The sequence below is a fragment of the Arvicola amphibius genome, chromosome 6 (genome assembly GCF_903992535.2).
Source record: "Arvicola amphibius chromosome 6, mArvAmp1.2, whole genome shotgun sequence".
Taxonomy (NCBI): domain Eukaryota; kingdom Metazoa; phylum Chordata; class Mammalia; order Rodentia; family Cricetidae; genus Arvicola; species Arvicola amphibius.
In genome coordinates this window covers 127,222,460-127,231,944 of record NC_052052.2, presented here as the reverse complement: position 1 = coordinate 127,231,944, position 9,485 = coordinate 127,222,460, and positions in this window count along the sequence as shown.

The window sequence follows — 9,485 nt, the reverse complement described above, 5'->3', positions numbered from 1 at the left end:
AGAAGGTCTGCTGCAGTGTAGACTACAGCACAAGAAAGCTTCTGCACCTGAATGCTGTCTTCTCGCAGTTCACCTCCTCTTATATATACTAACAGAAGCTCCCTACTTTTGACCATTTAAGTCTAAGTGCAGAAGGAAGCAGTGTCTGTTGACTAGGTAAAAGTTTCAAGATTGTATCAACGTAAGAAGTACTTACTCTTGTCACAGTTCTGTCTCTGTATGTATTATTTTTGCTTTTGGCAACAATGTTCAGGGATCCAATTATTTTGGAAATCACAAATGTCATTTCAATTCATTAATGACGCAGAATCATGTCATGGAAGGAAATATACTTATTTCCTCTTAATTTTTCTCTAGATCAGAGTTATATACTCTTTCTGTCATGTCGTCTATAAAGTTGCACACATTTTCCAGGTGGTGACAAATGCTTTTCCTCAGTCATCTTTGAAGTTTTGGGCCAGGATGCCATAGAAACAGTTAATTATTCCCAACATTTTATTAAAACATGAATTTATTGATGTATCCTCCAAACTCAAACGACTTTCTTCTTACAGAGTAGATACTTCCTCAGAGTTAAGTAAGCAGAAATACAAATGTTCAAAGGACACTTTTAATGCTTTCAGTTAACTTGAAAGTATCTAGTGGGATGCTTATCAAATATGATTGGTACCTTCTATTCAATCTTTAATTTTTATTTTGCTTCCTTTCCTCACAGTTTTAAAATAACAAGCCATAAAGAGGATAGCATTATATCATGAAAAGTTTGCATACAGTGAGTGACCAACTTCAGAACAATGTATAATGCTCTTGATGTTGAGAATCTATAAGTACCCAGAAGTATTGTATCAAGGTACAATAGAGGAAGAAGAAATCTCATGTGTTAACGAGAATGGAGAACTGGAAGAGATTAACTTAGCCGGGGTGAGAAACTACTATATTTGGCTGTCCATTCTTTGTACTCAGTTGCCTGAGACCTCTATGTTATGCTGTCATCTGGTATAGCACTGAGAAAATAAAATCAGTTGAAGTGTCATACATAGATCATTAAGGTAGTTAGTAAAGCCATGGCCATTTCTTTTCTGCTATACTTATTGCCCCAATAACTACCTTATGGATTCTGATAGGTACTAGATGGTTTGGTAGGCTCTTTATTGTCCAAGATTTCAGCTCAAATTGACCAAGGATGAGTCAGCAATTTCAACTTACCGTTTTCCCATTTCTCCCAGTAATACACGTCCCACTTACAGTTCAAACTCAAGGTTATCTCTTAACATATGATGTCAGTGTATCTCTTTCGCCTTTAGTGTACTGACGTCAAAGGGGAAAGTGCACAGAGATGCAGAACTAACCTTGAATAGCCTTTATCGTCTCAACACAAATCCCTTATGATTTGCCTTCCAATGACTCCCTTTATGAATCTTTTCCTTTTTTCCCTGTCATCTTCTTTTCTTTTATATACTTAACAATCTAAAAACTTCTCCCATAGTACCTGTCATCTTGCTTGTGTTCCAGTGTGGGTGAATATATTCTGTGCACAGATAGTGTGCCCCACCTGTTGTCTAACTGAACATCGGCTTTTTCACTGACACATTTTAATGTATCTATCAGCTATGCAGTAGTGAGGGTGGATAACTGACATTCAAAAAGAGATAAGAAATTTTTATTATCTCCCTATTAAGGACTGAACTATACAAATCCAGGATGGGTCAATTTTCTACATTCCACAATTTTTTTATCCTATAATAGCAAACAGGAACAACCTTAATCTCACAGCATTTGCCCCCAGAAAATGTCAGTTAATATTATTCATAGTTTCATTTTGGTATGACCTATAATGTGCACTGTATATTTTATAATATGTTGGATGTCTGGAGATAAGGGTGGAAGTAGAAAATCATAAACTCTTCTATAAATTAAGCCAAGAGGCCTCTGTGGTTGAAATATAGGACATTTAGGCAGCTCATGTGTCAGAGAGTGTTTGGTGCTGGTAAACTTTCCCAGGTGCTATGATAAAGGCAGAGACTGGATGAAGAGGTCAAAAGAAGTAGAGATCTCCTTTGTTTTGATACAGTTTCTATTCTTTTTAATGTCTTTTGATATGTATGTGTTTTATCTTTGCCTTCTCATGTTTGATGTCAAAACCATGTGGGCTCATCTGAGTTCAGTTGTTTGTTATGGAAGTTAGGAAGAGAACCCTTTGTTGTAACAATTTCCTCTGAGATTAAACCTCCTATCTTGGAGGGAAGCTTCTTATGATGTCAGATGTTAAAATGGAAGGAGGTGAAACAAAATGGGTTTTAATGGGGGGGAAACATCTCTCCATTCTGCAGGAGAATTCGTTATGTTCAGGAAATAAATATTCAAGGGCTTCCAAACATGAACCTGGTCAAATTAATTAGGAACCTCTTTCCAAACATGTATACACTGTAAGAAATTCTGATGAACACTCTCTGACACAATGAACTGCCTAAATGGCTGTCAGAACCCTGCAATGCCTGGAAGAAAGAATATTGTTTACTTGGAAGAGGTTCACATGAGCTGAGTTGCTTGGAATAAAGAATAACAGAAGTTAGTTGAGGTTCCTGGAAGAACTGGAGGTCAAAGAGGCTGCCTAGAATGGTGACTCTCCAACCAGTCATTTCCTGCAAACTACAAAGTGTGCTCCAGCAGATTACCAGGTTTCTTGAACTGTGAGCCATGGATGGATGGGGTTTGAACGATGTGTGAATATTTCCAAGTTTGTGTTCAAGATTTAAACTGGAGTATATCACAAAATAATCTAGATAAATTGTTAGATATGTTGTTTTCCAAGTTTGTCTATGGGCTTTCTATCCAGCCCCTAGAACTCTACCTCAACAGAATCAGATTCCTACACCTCTGTTCTCATTTATCGGATGGCACAACACTGCTTAATTTTTATAAAACAGCAAAAGAAATTTTGACAAATTGTCAGTTTGAATTTGACATTTATAAAGGGTCATTTTTATAAGAAGACAGACATTATAGCCATGCGTGTACACGAAAGGTAAACATTAGAAGTCTTGAAAGTCTGCTTGATCCAGGATCATCTCGGTGGCAAATGAAATGGATATTTAATTAACTGTTGCTGTCATGGACAGTTTGGCACTTTAGTACACAGAGACAGGTAGAAACCTTATGTGTACACCTGAGCAGACGCTGGAGGAGGTTAGAAAGAGCAATAGGATAAATGTCTTCATCGGGTGATTTCAAATTGGCCTGTCCTAACCAAGCAGAGCAATAATTTTCTTCAGTTTCATGTTGAACCTAAACATCAAAAATACAGTTATTATTTATGTTACTAATGCCTATTAGTTATTATTTTCTTGTGTGTTTCTGTGTGTGTCTTGCTGTACATTTGTATATACATAAATGAATGTGACTTGCAAGGGTTTGCCTGTCCAAGCATTTAGGAATCAAAGGTCAATCTTATGAAAGTTCTTCTAGTGACTACTTTCTATTTTTTTTAATTAAAAGATTTACATATACAATGTTTTCGTTATTTGTTATGTTTGAGATTATGATATAAATTACTCATTTCACCTTTTCCTTTCTTTCCTCAAAACCCTATAATAAACTTCTCCTTGATCTCTTTCAAATACATTCACTTTTCTCATCAATTGTTCTTATGTACATATGTGACATACTTTATCTTTTTTAAGATTACATTCTTTCCTCCCTTCTAACTTCACCTAGATCCTTCCACATTCTTGTTCATCCAATTGCATGATAATGCTCTTTCTCTTCTCTAATAACCTCCAGTAAATGAAACAAAACCTTTCCAATGTGGAAATAAAGACAAATTCGATGAGACAAACAATGCAAAACAACATACACACAAAATACACAGATACACAAATACACATGCAGACTCTGTTTTGTATTGATTTACCACTCCAGGGCAAGAGTCCTGGAGTGTGGTTGACACATCTTTTCTTATAAAAAAAAAAAAAAAAAAAAAAAAAAAAAAAAAAACAAAAGCAAAAAACAAAACCTCACCACATCTGCTTATGTCTACCTCACCACTCCTGGAATTGAAAGTTAGAAGCCACCATATCTTTTTCATATGGATTTTGGGGTCATTCAGGTCCTCATATTTAGAAGAAAGGCACTTACAGACTGAACTGTCTCCCCAGAATCAGTGAGAATTCCTTTCAAATGAAGTTTGGAAAAAAAACTGAGAAATATAAATCAAAAGATTTTTACATATTAAAACCAAGGTATTATAAATACAATAGTCAAGTAAAGCAGGAAGAGATGTCTATATATTTTCTTATGTGCAATTTATACCAGATGAGATATAGCTATGCACAAACAGACATATGGAGAATATGAAAATTGCTATTTGATTGTAGATATAGATTTAATCAAAGGACAATGTAGGGTCCAGTCATTTCTTTCAACTCAGAGAATTTTAGTTTCCCTGATGTGTCCTCTATACTTTTGAGATTCTAGTACATTTTTCTAATCCTTTTCCATCAATCTGTTTTCCATATTAAATGTATTTTACAAATCAGTGTACATGATACATATTTCATTTAATGCGTTAAGATGCATAGTATTCAAGCATGACTGTCATAAAGAAGGTCCACTCCACCCAGAAAACTATTATCTGAATTACAATAAGGTAAAGTTGTTTCCTATTGTGATCACTGGTATTACGTTTCTTACTGAGAAACCTGGGAGGACTTTGGATTTGCAAGCAGACCCTTAATAAAACCACTATCAAAAAATTGGTTACCTAAATTTCATTCTTTCAAATGGAATATTGTAAAATTATTTTCTCATTATAAAAATCACCTCTTTCAGGCTAGAGATAAGCAAAGAACTGTGAAGAACCAGCTTATCTTGCTAAGTAAGGCTTTAGTTCCTTCTAGCATTTCTTGATTTTTATCCTGCACATCTTTGGCTTTGACAGCATATTATCAGAGTCGCCTGAAAAAGCAATCACTGCAGATACCAGGGGCTTCCGCAGGCTTCCTAGGCATGTGAAATATTGATAACTGCTCTCAAAGGTCTTCTGCTTAAGCAATCATGATAGAAGATTGCTTTAAATAAGTAACTTACATCATGGTAAGTACATGTGGTGTTTGCACCAAATGGCATCCTACAATATCAATTTGTTATTTATAAATGTACAGGGGAACTTTTCCATATAAAATGCGTATTTTAGAAATGCAAAATTTATGCCATAGAAGGATAGTTTGTTAAGCTAAAAGTAATTCGTCTTAACTCTTTATTCTAATATGAAGCCGAACTGATTTTATATTTTTCCATCTGTGTTCTACCATATTCCATCCTGTTATCTGTTGCTTGATTGTTTTCATTAGAACTTGATGGGACGCAGCAGATGTCCACAGAAGCTGACATAGATGAAAGAGATACTAACACTGTCATTGTTGAGTGCCCCAAATGATCTTCACACTGATGAGGCAAATTGAACCTTTATATATTTACTTGGGATTCATACAGTGTTATAGAACATTAAATCTAAAACCACTAAAAATCATTGCTTTCAAAATTGTATGTTTCCGGGTCTGGATAACTTCTTTTCTTTTGCTTCAAGTAGAGTAGTCCATTTGGGCATGTACAGGTAAAGAACAATGACATAGTGTTGTTTTAATATCAACATGAGTAGCAATAACAATAGACTATTAATACTCATAATATGCACTCACTGCCAGACAAATACATGCAAGCCATCTCCGAAATGAAAGGAGAAAAATACCATGGGAATGGGAGGGGAAAGGATAATGCATATGAAAGAAAGGAGCAGACAAATGGGGGTGTCAAAACTGGTTGTGGTATCCTTGTGACGTAATGATTTAGAGCGAGGGCTTGAAGTGAGTGAATCGTAGATTCTCACTCTTTACATGTATGAAACACAACTTCACTTTACCTGTTGAAGGCTTGGTTTATTGTAAGCCTAATAGTACTTTGAGTTAGAGAATTTTTTGATGGTTAAATGCATGGGTGTCAGTAGAGTGCTTGTTGGGTACTTTAGAAATCATATATGAACAAACGTTCTCATCTTTTTCCGTTTTTATAATCACATTTTATTAATGTGGGGAGTTTTGCATGCATTACTGGTGCAATCAAGAGAGAATAAACTATCTGCATGATATGGATACACTTAGGAGTTTTAGTGTAACTCAAATTCTAGTTGTGAGAGGAACTCACAGAGCAGAGACTCTAATACCTGTACTTTATAGTTGCCAAGGTATGTAGACTTCATCATAACATGGGCAATTCAGAATCTCCAATTTGTGTGGTTTTCAGTTGAGATATAGGACACAGCTGTCAAGTCAGACTACACAAACAGTGAAGAAACGAAAGGATCAAAAGAAATGACACTTTGGGTGGTTAAATTGTATGTTGCAAGAAGGGGACCCTTTTGTATTACACTGTAAACACTACTGTCTGCATTTTTTCCACACGTGTGGAAATGTATGTGCAAGTAGTGAGGTCTAATTGATATCAAATATTCTAAAGCAGTACCCAGGCTAGTTGTGCGGTGTGAAAATTATGAAGGAAACGTCTAGAGGACAAGCTCACAGCTTTCTGGAGGAGGAATAGATACAGTGTGACAGATGCTGAATATCAGGTTCTGTGACAATACTATTTGGCAAAATTGAAATTCTGGAAGAAATTAAATAATTAAAATTTAAATTTTCTTAAGTGAATAAACACATCTATGACCAGAACATTGAAGCATTTGATAGATAATCAAATTATATTTATTTGTATTGCTATTAATATTGATTATATCATGTCACCAATCCCTCTCCTGTAATTCCTCCCATGTCTGCCATACCTACTCCCTTTCAAATTTGTGGTATTCTTTTCTTTGACTATTACAGTTACCCACACACATACACACGCACACACACATAAGTCATGGATTCTATTTGTTATTGATTGCATTTGATAGAAGTTCAGTTTTTAGAAATAAGACCTACATTAAAATTGAAGCACAGAAGTAAAACAAATATCATCTCCCTACTTTATCTTCCAATTAGACATGCAATCTAATTTTCTAGCCTGTAAACATGTTCCTTCAAGATTATTTTCTTGCTTTTTTATATTTCTTAAAGTTATTGTTTGGAGAGAAGATGCTAAAATACATGAAACTACACAATACTAATGGATTGAAATATCACCTTTCTCCAGGATTAGAGATGAATGGCACAGAAGGTTGTGTATAGAATCACATTGTGACTTCTTGTTTTAACTTGGTTCAAACAGGTGTGGTTCCTTTAAAAAGAATTTATCAAATAAAATCTTTTTACTAAAGCACCAAGGAGGACATATATTTGTACCACACCAAATTCAAGATAAATCTGGGTGAAATAATGGTGATGACATAAAATTTAATCACAAATATCTGGGCTTTAAGAAATCATTTTATGCATATGTGAGTTTGTCTATATATGTGTCTATGAACCACTTGCATGACATAGAGGTCATATATTGTGTTCGTCATCTGTAATCATATTTTCAGACAGTTTCGAGCAACTGTGTGTTTGCTGGGAATGGATTCTGGATCCTACATAAAAGAAACCAGGTCTCCTAACCACTGAGCTATCTCTCCGGTCACCATCTGGACATATGCTTGAGGAAGTACATGTCTATGAGAAAAAAATAATACACAAAAATTTTAATGCTTATATAAATCAGTAGGGTTTTTATTCCTTAAGGTATTTATTATCCAATATTACTATTTTTTAATTCCAACAATCAGTAAATTTGTAATGGTTCAATGGATTTCTGGGAATACTGAGGAGCTGAAAGATTGTAACTGGAGAATAGGAAATGAAAGAAACCTTAGTAAGTGGAAAGCATATTGGAATATGTATTCATTGAAACTCTAGAGATATACTCTCTAAATACCAAGCTTTATACTGAAGTCTACTTTATTTTCCCTTTACTTTAAATGTCTCCTATATATCCATTGGAAAGCAAGTTATTTCCCTTCAAAATATCCATCCTTCTTTTGCAGCTAGGCACTCATCATTGGGAATTCTAAACAGTGATTCTTAGCATTTTAGAATTTCTAAGCGGCTGTTTTTGTTTTGTATGTTTTCCTTCTTTACATGATTTCAGATAACTTTAGTTTCATATTAACTATATAGTTTAAATCAATGACAATGACGTTTTCCTTAATGGGATTATATATATATATATATATATATATATATATATATATATATATATATTTCTTGGGAATGTATATTTATTTTCCTTAATTTCCAATAAATTTTATGTTTGTAACTTATTATGTCTACTTTTCCTTGAACAATCACCTATTACTTAAGGTGATTTAGAATATTAAGTCTGCTTTTCATGTCACCATTTCTTTAGGCAAGCAACAATCACCTATTACTTAAGGTGATTTAGAATATTAAGTCTGCTTTTCATTTCACCATTTCTTTACGCAAGCAACAAGATGGCAAACTCACAAACTTACTATTATCACTTATAGTAGACCTTGAAATGGAATATATTTACTAGGATGATGCAAGTGAGAAGACACACACCTAATCCATGGTGATACAAGAAATGATAGTTTCTTCCTTATGGAGTTGGGATGATCGAATTGGATCATCTACTCTCCTGTTCTCAATAAGTTCTATTTCTCCATTTCAACAGCTAGTCATTTTGAGTTGGTATATTTATTTTCGGGAAAGTATCCCATGAACTGGAAGATGTTTTGGATCCAGTGCCCTTAGGATCTGTAGCCCTGTCCCTATATACACTCATGTCAATGAAGACCAAAAAAGGTTGTAGGCATTACCATGAGTCTCCAGAGAAAAGTTCCCCTACAAAATCACAGATCTTCAACAAGTAATCATATTCTAAACTTCTTCTCGGCTCTTCCCTTCACTCTAGGCGAGGCATGTTCAAACATCAGTTCTGTGCAGAGTCAGCATCCGTGACACCAAAGAAGCTATTATATCCATACTGAGGACTTAATACTTCACTGGTCGTGCTCATGTAGAAGAACGTTGATGAAGACCAACTTAAGGAGCATGACTGAATCGAACACGGCTATATCTCTCAGAAGTTCCACCACAGTGTGTGCTCAAATTCAACAACGTTTCTTACCCGAATACTGTCTTCGGACAAGCTTTCATCTCAGAAATAATATGTGTGTATAATATATCATATATATATTGTAAAGACATACAGACTTGTGTGCACACATGCATATATACATGAAAAACTGTACTCAGTGCCAAGAAGCATTGGGGGTGACTGAAGTAGTCTTTTGTCCTGTTAAGTGTTACGTTTCTAATACTTCAGGGAGAATTAACATCCTCTTGACTTTTACCACACTCCCACCTCTGTACGTGCTAGTCTGCATTTTGCAATAGTACATCTTGGGTTGAAGCTTCTTTGCAAATCACTAGTGTCATCTCCATTCCCTGATGAGTTGCAGTCATGGGCCAGAAGGAAAACACCTTGCC